The sequence below is a fragment of the Pleurodeles waltl genome, chromosome 2_2 (genome assembly GCF_031143425.1).
Source record: "Pleurodeles waltl isolate 20211129_DDA chromosome 2_2, aPleWal1.hap1.20221129, whole genome shotgun sequence".
Classification (NCBI taxonomy): Eukaryota; Metazoa; Chordata; class Amphibia; order Caudata; family Salamandridae; genus Pleurodeles; species Pleurodeles waltl.
The window spans coordinates 1131951576-1131964629 of record NC_090439.1 but is presented as its reverse complement, the minus strand read 5'-3'; the positions used below and the strand labels follow the sequence as shown (position 1 = coordinate 1131964629).

The 13054-nt window shown below is 49.0% G+C and overlaps 1 protein-coding gene across 1 annotated transcript in view; it reads left to right on the top strand.

The window, feature by feature from the left end:
* LOC138282945 (E3 ubiquitin-protein ligase TRIM39-like) overlaps positions 1-13054 on the top strand; it is a 221297-nt gene that overhangs the window by 71101 nt on the left and 137142 nt on the right. Inside the window, exon 2 of the mRNA XM_069221011.1 lies at positions 193-289. The gene's annotated coding sequence lies outside the window, so the exon portion shown is untranslated. The remainder of the gene's footprint in view (positions 1-192; positions 290-13054) is intronic.

Below are 13054 nucleotides of genomic sequence, written 5' to 3'. Positions count from 1 at the left end.
TGTTCCAGATTTCTGGATATTTGAGGCTAAAACATGTAATCAAGCTAATGTGACTGGAACTTTAAATGTCAACATGTTTGGTTGGTATTTACAATCTGCATATGTCTGAATGATCATCTAGTGTTTATTTGTGTATGAACAACTTGACTTTATAGTTCTGTGTTTGTCACTTTTTTGGTTTGCTCTCTGCAGGGCGAAGCTCCAGGACTGGCTGTGTCGTCTGAGGAAAGAGATGGGACACATTTTGAAGTCTAAACTCAAGGAAGAGGAACAATATAACACCATGAGGGTGAGTGCAGCCGTGAGGCCTGTGCAGTTAAACATCTGCCATTGTGTATGTGCAGCTCTGTGCATGCGCAGGGTTATGCATATGCAGGTCTGTGCATGTGCCTGTCTAGGCTGGAGATGCAGAGAAGCCACTGGTTCACCCTGCAGCCTGGGTCTTGCCTTCAGAGGATAATATACACGGTGAATAATCAATGTCCAGGAGGCAGAAGGACTCAGATCTTTCCAAGGGATCTTCATGAAAGAAGCAAAAGCAAAAATTACTCTTCCACACTTTCGGTATCAATCACAAACTTCCATGGTCTATTTCAGAGTGTGTGTGAACAGATCTTACCCATCTGGCATTTAGTGTGTGCATGTGTGTGCATCTGTGGTTGTGCATTCACGTGCATCTGTCTGTTGGTGTGTTTGTGTGTGCATGATTCCATTCATCTGTTGGGCTTCGTTTTCCTGTGTGTTTTCAGCCCCCTCTCTGTAAGTGTGTGTGTGTGTGTGTGTGTGTGTGTTTGTGTGTATGCACTTCTCTATTTGTAGGTTTGTGTTTGCTCAGTTGTGGAAGAAGTTGTATGTGCATGCATGCATGCTTCTGTGTGAGTGTGTTTGTGAGTTTGTTCATGCATAAATAAGTGCAACTGTGTGTGAATGTCAGTGTATTTTTTTGTGCACCTTTAAACTGTTGCGCAACAGTTAAACTCTGAACCCCGAAACGCCAACAAGCACAATCTTTGATCCCAGAATTCATCTATGATGCTGAGAAGCATTTAGTTTTTAAATGGAACTAACTCTAAAATATTCTAGGACTCAAGTTAGAACAGTAAATGAAGTGGTTTCAACAATACGGTACGTCGGTATTAGGTTAATGGTGCCTTGTTGTTGAGATGTGTGCTTGGTGGCCGTAAATGGTCTCGGTGATGGCCTGACGCCCTGAGATGTCGGGGTCAGGTTTATTGTTGTGGGATGCGGAGTTTAGCTTCTTGGGAAAGAGATGTAGCAGTCAGAATCATCCTAAGAAGGAAACGTGAAAGTTATTCTTTATCTTGTGATATTTTTGGAGCAGCTGAGATCCACCCCTGTGATTACTTCCTGTGGTGAACCCTTGGCTCCGTATCAGTGCTTGGGGAGTGGTGGGTGCCCTGTGAGGGACTGACTCCAGGTTTCAGTCCCTCACACCGCCATAGGGTGCCCCTTTGATTCCCCCTTTCATCCAGGATCCCTCCAGAGGATGATCTCATTTCACAGGTGAATGATCTGTTTCTGTTCCCCCTACAGGAGTGTGAGAGGGACAAACTGACACGCTCGACCTTTGGCCACACCTCACTCTTCACAGCTCTGTGAACATGACGGAGCATTTTAGATTCAGTTCTGGGTGGAACTAGGAGTCGGCGAGGAGTTTTTAAGGTTGAATTGACATGATCTTATAGTTCTAGTTTCAAACTCAGACTCCTTGATCTCCATTATTTTGGAAAGATCTGATGGTTTTAACAAGGACGTATATTTGAATTATGTCACATTACTTTATCACTTACATTTCATTAGAGCATTTTGTACCGAAGTAATCTCATAGCTCATGTTTGAAGTGGTCCATTTTACACCTACATTAATCTGCTGTTAAGAGCACAGGATGACCTGAATCTGACACCCGGAAGTGTGAAGGTGCTGTTAGAGCTGGTGCAGGTGGTGAGGCCTCGGGCCTGGGGCGAGGACGCGCCATCAGTAATAGTGAACATGGATCACCACGGGGCCACGACTAGTGGCTGTATCCAGATCCCAGCTGTGACAGGTGATGACATTTAAGTGTTGACAGAAAGAGCTGGTCTGTGAAGGGGAAGCACCATCAGCGACAGTAAACATGTGTCACCACTGGGCCACGACCTTCAGCTGCAGCCAGGCTGGACTTCGGCCATGGCAGGTGATGACGTTCGACGGTTCATCACGGGGTCACCAGCGGGATTTTCAGGCACAGAATTAAAGTGGCTGTCGTGTAAACACACATCTTATATCGGATTATGGGGGTCATTCTAACCCTGGCGGTCGGCGACCGCCAGGGCTAAAATGACGGAAGCACCGCCAACAGGCTAGCGGTGCTTCCTTGGCCATTCTGACCGCTGCGGTAAAGCCGCGGTCAGAAAAGGGCAACCGGCGGTTTCCCGCCGGTTTACCCCTGGCCCAGGGAATCCTCCATGGCCATGGGGATTCCGACCCCCTTTCCGCCATCCTGTTCCTGGCGGTTTTCACCAGGAACAGGATGGCGGGAACGGGTGTCGTGGGGCCCCTGGGGTCCCCACTAAGATTTTCAGTGTCTGCAAAGCAGACACTGAAAATCGCGACGGGTGCCACTGCACCCGTCGCACCCCTTCGACTCCGCCGGCTCCATTCGGAGCTGGCATCCTCGTAGAAGGGGGTTTCCCGCTGGACCGGCGGGCGGCGTTCTGGCGGTCGCCCGCCGGCCCAGCGGGAAAGCCAGAATGGCCGCCGCGGTCTTTTGACCGCGGTGCGGTCATTCGGCGGTTCCCGCTTGGCGGGCGGCAACCGCCGCCCGCCAATGTAGGAATGACCGCCTATGTCTGTCGTGAATGTCATTTAGCGTTTTCCATGCCCTGTACGCTTCATTCCGTAGTATTTTTACCTCACTAGGCGCTATTTCACCTGACACCCCCGGACAGCTGAGGCCTTTGCCATTTCTGCAAAACTATGTATGCCTGAGCGTGGTCTATGTGGCTCCGGGCTTTAGCACCCTCAGTCAGCACATTACACCTTGATGTTGTACACCATAGTTACTCGTGAACATTTTCTCATGCCTCCAGTAAGGCTATGCTGGGTGGTGGAAGGTTGCAGGTTTCATTGAGGGGGTCGCAAAATTAAAAATTGAAGTCACATATTGCATTTTTGGGGTTTCATTAATTTAACATAGGCTACTAGTCCCTTTACAGTGTTATTACTATAGCTGAGTTTCAGTACTTTGACTAAATTCTGAAGATGGTCTCGACTTTTGTAGGAAAGTACCATCTTGCCTGGCATGTTACCCCTATTTTCACTGTATGTATGTTGTTTTAGCCCTTGTGTCACTGGGATCCTGCTAGCCAGGACCCCAGTGCTCATAGTATGTTCCATGTGTGGAGCCTAACTGTATCACTGAGGCTCTGCTAACCAGGACCTCAGTGTTTATGCTCTCTCTGCTTTTTAAATTTGCCACTGCAGGCTAGTGACTACTTTTACCAATTCTCATTGGCACACTGGAACACCCTTATAATTCCCTTGTATATGGTACTGAGGTACCCAGGGTATTGGGGTTCCAGGAGATCCCTATGGGCTGCAGCATTTCTTTTGCCACCCGTAGGGAGCTCAGACAATTCTTACACAGGACTGCCGCTGCAGCCTGAGTGAAATAACGTCCACGTTATTTCACAGCCATTTTACACTGCACTTAAGTAACTTATAAGTCACCTATATGTCTACTCTTCACTTGCTGAAGGTTGGGTGCCAAGTTACTTAGTGTGTTGGCACCCTGGCACTAGCCAAGGTGCCCCCACATAGTTCAGGGCAAATTCCCCAGACTTTGTGAGTGCGGGGACACCATTACACGAGTGCACTATACATAGGCACTATACATAGGTCACTAGCTATGTATAGCGTCACAATGGTAACTCCGAACATGGCCATGTAACATGTCTAAGATCATGGAATTGTCACCCCAATACCATTCTGGTATTGGGGTGACAATTCCATGATCCCCCGGGTCTCTAGCACAGAACCCGGTTACTGCCAAATGGCCTTTCCGGGGTTTCCACTGCAACTGCTGCTGCTGCCAACCCCTCAGACAGGATTCTGCCCTCCTGGGGTCTGGGCAGCCCCAGCCTAGGAAGGCAGAACAAAGGATTTCCTCTGAGAGAGGGTGTTACACCCTCTCCCTTTGGAAATAGGTGTGAATGGCTGGGGAGGAGTAGCCTTCCCCAGCCCCTGGAAATGCTTTGATGGGCACAGATGGTGCCCATCTCTGCATAAGCCAGTCTACACCGGTTCAGGGATCCCCCAGCCCTGCTCTGGTGCGAAACTGGACAAAGGAAAGGGGAGTGACCACTACCCTGACCAGTACCTCCCAGGGGAGGTGCCCATAGCTCCTCCAGTGTGTCCCAGACCTCTGCCATCTTGGAAACAGAGGTGTTGGGGGCACACTGGACTGCTCTGAGTGGCCCGTGCCAGCAGGTGACGTCAGAGACCCCCTCTGATAGGCTCTTACCTTTCTTCGTAGCCAATCCTCATTTCTTGGTAGCCAAACCTCCTTTTCTGGCTATTTAGGGTCTCTCCTCTGGGGAATTCTTCAGATAACGAACACAAGAGCTCACCAGAGTTCCTCTGCACTTCCCTCTTCGACTTCTGCCAAGGATCGACCGCTGACTGCTCCAGGACGCCTGCAAAACCACAACAAAGTAGGAAGACGACCACCAGCAACATTGTAGCGCCTCATCCTGCCGGCTTTCTCGACTGTTTCCTGGTGGTGCATGCTCTGGGGGCTGTCTGCCTTCACCCTGCACTGGAAGCCAAGAAGAAATCTCCCGTGGGTCGACGGAATCTTCCCCCTGCTAACGCAGGCACCAAAAGACTGCATCACCGGTCCTCTGGGTCCCCTCTCATCTCGACGAGCGGGATCCCTGGAACACAGGAGCTATATCCCAGTGACCCCCACAGTCCAGTGATCCTTCAGTCCAAGTTTGGTGGAGGTAAGTCCTTGCCTCCCCACGCTAGATTGCAAACCGCTGCTCCAGCTTCTGTACACTTCGCCAAGGATTCCTTTGTGCACAACCTACCCTGGGGCCCCAGCACTCCGTCCTGCAGTGCTCAACCCTCTGAGTTGGACTCTGATGTCATGGGATCCTCCTTTGTGACTGTGAGACTTCTCCGGTTCACACATCTTCTAAGTGCCTGCTCCGGTACGTCTGCGGGTGCTGCCTGCTTCTGTGGGGGCTCTCTGAGTTGCTGAGTGCCCCCTCTGTCTTCTCCTCCAAGGGGCGACATCCTGGTCCTTCCTGGTCCCCAGCAGCACCCAAAAACCTCTACTGCAACCCTTGCAGCTAGCAAGGCTTGTTTGCAGTATTTCTGCGTGGGAACACTTCTGCAACCTTCATCACGACGTGGGACATCTTCCATCCAAAGGAGAAGTTCCTAGTCCTCTTTGTTGTTGCAGAATCCTAAGCTTCTTCCATCTGGAAGCAGCTTCCTTGCACTTTCATCCAGGGTTTCCTGGGCTCCTGCCCCCAATGGACACTATCGCTACTCTTGGACTTGGTCTCCTTTCCTTGCAGGTCCTCAGGTTCAGGAATCCGTCTTCAGTGCTTTGCTGTTGTTTGTGGTTCTTGCAGAATGCCCCTATCACGACTCTTGTGTCCTATTGGGGCAGTAGGGGTACTTTACTCCTACTTTTCAGGGTCTTGGGGTGGGGTATCTTGGGCACCCTGACTGTTTTCTTACAGTCCCAGCGACCCTCTACAAGCTCCCATAGGTCTGGGGTCCATTCGTGATTCGCATTCCACTTTTGGAGTATATGGTTTGTGTTGCCCCTAGACCTATGTTCACCTATTGCATCCTTTTGTAATTCTACACAGTTTGCATTCTTTTTCTTACTCTTACTTACCTGTTTTGGGTCTGTGTACATATAACTTGTGTATATTACTTACCTTCTAACTGAGGGTACTCACTGAGATACTTGTGGCATATTGTCATATTGTCATAACTCTGAGTATTGTGTTTTCTTATGATATTGTGCTATATGATATAAGTGGTATAGTAGGAGCTTTGCATGTCTCCTAGTTCAGCCTAAGCTTTGCCATAGCTACCTTCTATCAGCCTAAGCTGCTAGAAACACCTCTATTCTACTAATAAGGGATAACTGGACCTGGCACAGGGTGTAAGTACCACAAGGTACCCACTATAAGCCAGGCCAGCCACCTACAACTTTGGAGCCAGAGTTCATGGTTCTATATCCACAGCTCCCCTTGTGATCAAACTGTGTGCTCTTTGGCAATCCTATCTTGAACATATTACTCTTTTTCTATTTTTTAACGATTAGGAACACTTCGGGCTGATAACGAGCGTTTGCTAAGAAACCTGGACTGGAACCAACACCAACTGGATGTTACCTCCTTGTAAGAAAGCAGCCTTTCCTAAATGTGGCATAGTGGTAAAGTTACAGACCTTGAACCAAGTGGGTAAGGTACTCCTACTTGAAAAAACAGTTTGATGTTCTCCTTAGGCCTGTGTCTTCCTATTTACAAGATGTGAAAGCATCCAAACAAGCTCAAGAGGAAATTAATAAATTAGGATCAAGGACAGTTTCCTAGACCTGGCCATGTGCACAAGTATCATATGATTATGAGGTAAATATAGCTTTATTGCTAAATGGTGGATATCTGGCACATGACGACCACTTGGACTGCCACCATAACACACAATTTAGCTGCCAGGAAGGCTCAACAATATGAACATTTGCCACTGGTAAAAGAGGTACCCTGAGGGTCACAAATTAGAATCCGGAGAACAAAGCAACGCCGGGCAGCCAGTCTTCTGTAAGTCACATATACCACGCCCACCACCAGGCAGGATTTGGTGCTGGGCTCTTCACTTGCCTTCACTAAGGGAATCCTGGTTACCTTTTTTCCTCCTCTTAGTAATATGCTTTAATTTCATAGGTCACCTCAAGGTCATAATCCGATGCAGAAGTGTAGGGGAACCGGACTGATCCATGGACTGCAGAAGGGGGTCCCCCTTCTTTCGCACAGGGACAGGGGGGGGTTCCAGCAGGTCATCCTTTCTTGTATCAACGTTTGCTTCCTGCAGGTTCAGGAGAGGCAGGATAAAGGCAGTGCTGCCTGTACACAACCTGTGAGGTGAAACATCCTATTACCCCTTCTGGCTTTCCCTCTGGAAGTCAGCCATTTTGATTTAAAGAGTGTTTCCAGGTGCTGAACCCAGGAACCCCATCCTGCTACTGAATTATATAGGCAAGTGAGTGGCTGCCAAGGCAGTGGAAGCAGGAATTTCCACCACTCACCCTCCCAGACACCCAGGCGGTACCACACAAATCTTCAAACCCCAGCCCAGCCACAGAGGAGCAGTAAACGGGTACCTTGCAACAAGGGCGGGTCACCCCACTTCCACATCACCATTTGGCCAGATGGAACAAGGGCTCCACCTCTGCACATCGATAGTCCCTGGCTTAGGTGGCACACCCTAGGAATGCAGACGGTCTCCCCTGCCCTGGTGAGACAAAGGGGAAAGAGCCAAGTTTCACCCCACATTGTCTGTCAAAGCGACTCATGCTGTGGGTGCAGTGTGGAAATCCAAACGTCTGGGGGCAGCTATGGCCCAAGCTCCTTCCCATCCGGGTATGGTGTGAGATAAGTCTGGTGTATATAATTCAACTGCTTATATTTCAGACATGCATTTCGGGAGACTTGTTTAACCACCTCTAGGGCCATGGACCGTTATTTGAGGGTGTGTTCTGTGGTCAGGCAGTCGTCCCATCATAGCTTACTCCGAGGCGGGGGCTGCCCTTGCTATGCTGCAGTGTTGTGTTCAGGTTCAATATGGCTCTGCAGTCCAGGCCATGAGTAAGAGTACATTGTAGCCCCAAGTGTACCGGGGGTTCCTTTGTCCCTGGGGGAGAAATATTTGCATTTTTGCCCCAATCGCAGAGTGGGAGAGGAAGAGGCCTGCCCTGATATCATACTGTTCCTGTAGTTCCTGGAAGGGAAGCAGATTGCCCTCTCGATAAAGATCACCTAGTTGAGTTAACTCAGCATCTCTCCATGGGGTAGGATCATGAGTTTCCAGTAATCTTCTCATGGTTGGCAGACCCCATAAGGGCATCTGAGGTGCGTACAGAGGCAGTGGTCGCTTGGGGTAAATGTAACAAGTCCAAGAAAGTCTGGCCGTATGCATAAGTATCCCCGGTTTACAGACCAATCTATCAGGGGAGAAAAGCCATTCCAGGAGATTCATTTCTCAGGTCAGCCTGTATCAACTTCCCGTCCCCATCCCATCACCCGCTAGCCAGCGCATGGGCCACTGGAGCTGCGCCGCCGCAAAGTACAGTTCCAGTTTAGGAACTCCGAGTCCCCCCCTCTTCTGAACAGGGGTGTAGAAATGGGGTCTTTGGTTGACAGTCAGGTTACTCCCTGTTCAAGCAAGGACCCTCACTCTAGTCAGGGTAAAAGAGAATCACACTCAGTTAAACCCTGCTTACCCCCTTGGTAGCTTGGCAGAGCATTAGGCTTAACTTCAGAGTGCTAGGTGTAAAGTATTTGTACCAACACACACAGTAACTTAATGAAAACACTACAAAAAGACACAACACAGGTTTAGAAAAATAGGAAATATTTATCTAAACAAAACAAGACCCAAACAACAAAAATCCGACATACACAAGTCAAGTTATGAATTTTTAAAGATTAAACTCAAAAATAGCGCTTAGAAACACAAAATGCTTCGATGAGGAGTTAACACGGCGTCGTGACGGAGTCGTTCCCAACCAGCTGACACCAGCGGCGCCAGACATGGAGTCGCGTAGACCCTCAGGTACAGTACCTTGGTGAAGAAATGAAAATGAGCTGATGCGCGGCGTCTGTGCGAAACGTTAAATCCACGCACTTTGAGCGGCGTCAGTCACGACGTGGTGCTGCGACTTCCACGGAGTCGCGGACTTCAGCGGGGCTGCGGCAGCGTCGGGCCTGCGAAGGTCCTCGCGTTCCAGGGAAGATCACGGAGTCGGTTTCAGGCGGTGTCACCGGATTCAGCAGCGGCGGCGGTCCGAAGTCATTCGAAGTCGATTTCCTTGGATTTCCACCAGCTTTCCTTTCAAGGGCCCAGGGACTGGATAGGGCACAACTTGTCAGAGCAGGAGTCTCTCCAGAGGCTCCAGGTGCTGGCAGAGAGAAGTCTTTGCTCTCCATGAGACTCCAAACAACAGGAGGCAAGCTCTAAATCAAGTCCTTGGAGATTTCTTCACAAGATGGAAGGCTCACAAAGTCCAGTCTTGGCCCTCTTACTCTGGCAGAAGCAGCAACTGCAGGATAGCTCCACAAAGCACAGTCACGGGCAGGGCATCACTTCTCCTCGGCTCTTCAGCTCTTCTCCAGGCAGAGGTTCCTCTTGTTTCCAGAAGTGTTCTAAAGTCTGTGGTTTTGGGTGCCCTTCTTATACCCAATTTCTCCTTTGAAGTAGGCCTACTTCAAAGTAAAGTCTCTTTTGAATGTGAAATCCTGCCTTGCCCAGGCCAGGCCCCAGACACTCACCAGGGGGTCGGAGACGGCATAGTGTGAGGACAGGCACAGCCCTTTCAGGTGTAAGTGACCACTCCTCCCCTCCCTCCTAGCACAGATGGCTCATCAGGAAATGCAGACTACACCCCAGCTCCTTTTGTGTCACTGTCTAGTGTGAGGTGCAACCAGCCCAACTGTCAAACTGACCCAGACAGGGAATCCACAAACAGGCAGTCACAGAAATGGTATAAGCAAGAAAATGCTCACTTTCTAAAAGTGGCATCTTCAAACGCACAATCTTAAAATCAACTTTACTAAAGATGTATTTTTAAATTGTGAGCTCAGAGACCCCAAATTCCATATGTCCATCCGCTCCCAAAGGGAATCTATACTTTAATCAGATTTAAAGGTAGCCCCCATGTTAACCTATGAGAAGGACAGGCCTTGCAACTGTGAAAAACGAATTTAGCAATATTTCACTGTCAGGACATATAAAACACATTACTATTTGTCCTACCTTAACCATACACTGCACCCTGCCCTTAGGGCTACCGAGGGCCTACCTTAGGGGTGCCTTACATGTACGAAAAGGGAAGGTTTGGGCTTGGCAAGTGGGTACACTTGCCAAGTTGAATTTACAGTTAAAACTGCACACACACACTGCAGTGACAGGTCTGAGACATGATTACAGAGCTACTCATGTGGGTGGCACAACCAGTGCTGCAGGCCCACTAGTAGCATTTGATTTACAGGCCCTGGCACCTCTAGTGCACTTTACTAGGGACTTACTAGTAAATCAAATATGCCAGTTATGGATAAACCAATAAGCCATACCATTTACACAGAGGGCATATGCACTTTAGCACTGGGTAGCAGTCGGTCTCCATGTTTAGGGCATCTATAATATGACATAGGCGCCTGATGTTGAAATGTGTGGCTGTGCCAGGGACAAAGCCATTTTTATTGGAATGGACAAGACCGCCCAAGATCGGAAAGTAACCTGTTGGCGAGGATTTTACTTAAGATCGTGTAGTCAATGTTGAGCACTGACAACAGCCTATAAGCGCTCACCTCTAGAGGATCTCTGCCAGGTTTTGGCAGCACTTTGTTTAGAGCCCCACACAGAGATTCAGGGAGTGTACTGTGTCGATGTGCCTCACAGTAGACCTTAAGTAGCCGAGGGGCAAGAGAAGCCCTGAAGATCACATAGTACTTGATAGGGAACCCGTCCGTGCCTTGTGTCTTGCCTTGTGCCATCTGTTGAATTGCTAGTGTAATTTCCTCTGTCTGAAGAGGTTGCTCCAGTTCTTGCAGTTGCAGGGGAGACAATGTAGGAAGTTATCCCGCTTGAAGGTAATTTTATATTTGGAAGAGAGGGGATCCCCTGGGGAGGAATATAAATATTTAGTGAATACCTCATTGATGTCTGTCTGGGTATTCTTGATGGCTCCCACATGATCTTGTATGGCTCTCACTAAGGTCTTATGGACCTCTGTTCTCAATAGCCAAGTCAATGTGCGTCCAGGTTTGTCGCCATCAGCGTGTTGGCGGGCTATATAGGGCCTGTAGTTGAAATCTTTGAGCCGTTTGAGCTTTTCCCAATAGCGGTGACGCAAGGTCGCTAGTCATGGACATTCCTCTGGATTTGTAATTGCTTCTAGCTCTAGCGAATAAAGACGTTTTTCTAGCTCCAGCGCACTACCAGTGAGAGTGGGCGGGTGCCCCATGTTGTAGAGATGCAAAGCCCTCGCATGACTACTTTCATAGTCTCCCACTCCATCCCTCTGGTGGCCCCTGTATCTGCGTCTCAGCAAAATAGGTGGAGATGTGTGTGACTAGCGTATCTCAATAGACTGTGTCTTGTAAGGCCTCTGTGTGTAGACACCAGGAGGGGATAGTAGTTTGTGGCCTCGCACACTAAAATGAGACCTTGAGTGGATTATAGTCTGAAAGAGTTCTACTTAGATATTCAGAGTTGCGAATTAGAGGCCAATATTCAGAGTTACAGAAGAGATAGTCTAGCTGTGTGTAAAACTGATGGCCCAGTGCGTAGTAGGAATACTCTTTCTCTCCCGGGAGACCCAACCACCATATGTCATGTAGATCCGACCCCCTGGCCCGTTGCTGAAAGTGTTTTGTCGCTTGGACACCGGCCGTACCTGGCACTGGGGGTAGTGAGTGAACCCAGTCCGTATTTTGTATACAATTGAAATCACCTCTACCACAATCTGGTGCTTGTGGTGTTAGCAACATAGTGGGTGATGGAATGTCTAAGAAGGTAGCTTGACCAGTGTTAGGGGTGTATAGGGTATAGTAAGTAGAAGGGGCGGCCATCATAGGTGCCTTCCACCATGACACATCGACTTTCAGTGTCTATCAGACCCCTGTTTTTTTACAAAGGGGACTTAAGGGGCAACCCAGATGAGGAAACGTCTGGCATAAGCTGAGTATCCCATGCCATAGACTTGTCCACTCCATCGTCTATTGACTTAATCTAACTCGCCTTTCATAAGGTGGGTCTCCTGAAGATAGGCAAAGTGAATATGTTGACGTCTAAGGTATGCATAGATTTTGTGCCTCCGTGCCGTTGTGGCTATACCACAAATATTCCATGTAAGTGTGTTAAAAGTAGTAGCCATGGAAACCATATGTGGGTGTCTGATATCTTGCCTGCTCTATCCTCCGGGTCTCTACGACCCACTCCCTTACCCTTATACATATGTTGAGTCATCCAGACAGTAATGTATGAAACAGTGATATGCAGCCCTGGGTGGGCTTGAGCACTTGAGGAGAGAGATCTGCCAGTTTCTGAGCCAGAGTATGATGCCTACTCAAAGCGTAGGATCATATAGGGGTTTGTGCTGTGGAGAGAGGCCTCCATGACTTCCCACACTTGTTCCGCTGCCACTAGGTCTTTGGTCAGTTTCACCTTGAGAGATCTCTTCTTGCAACTTCTTGATTTGGGTGTCAGCCAGTCCGCGGTCTCCAAAGTCTCCGTCAAGGTACCTTCCAGATTCTTAGCATGGAGCAGAGTCCACATGTCTCCGGGGAATGAAAAACATGGCCATCAATCACACGGAGCTTTGCTGGAAACAGCAGGGCGTATTTCAGGTTCACCTTGCAGAGATGCTGTTTAACTCTAGCATAAGAGTTCCGTTGTCATTGTAGTGCCTGGTGAAGTCCGGATATGCTGTTATCATGCTGTTGTCATATTGCCAGGGTCTTTTGGTATGGAACTGGGCTCAGTAGGAGTTAGGCTCAGTCCCAGTAATTGAGCAGTCGGGATAAAATAGGCCATGTTGGAGCACCAGGCGATGGGGTCCGACCTGGCGTGCAATGCACCCATTCGATAGAAAAGAACTTTGAAGTCTTGTCCTTCAAAACTTTGAGAGCCAGGCTTCAAGAAATAGTTCCATGCTAGGGCCCTCAATGCACTCAGGGAAGCCTAGGAAGCAAACGTTGTTGTGTCTAGAGCGCCCCTCCCCATCCTCCACTCTGCGCTGCAGAGTAGCAAC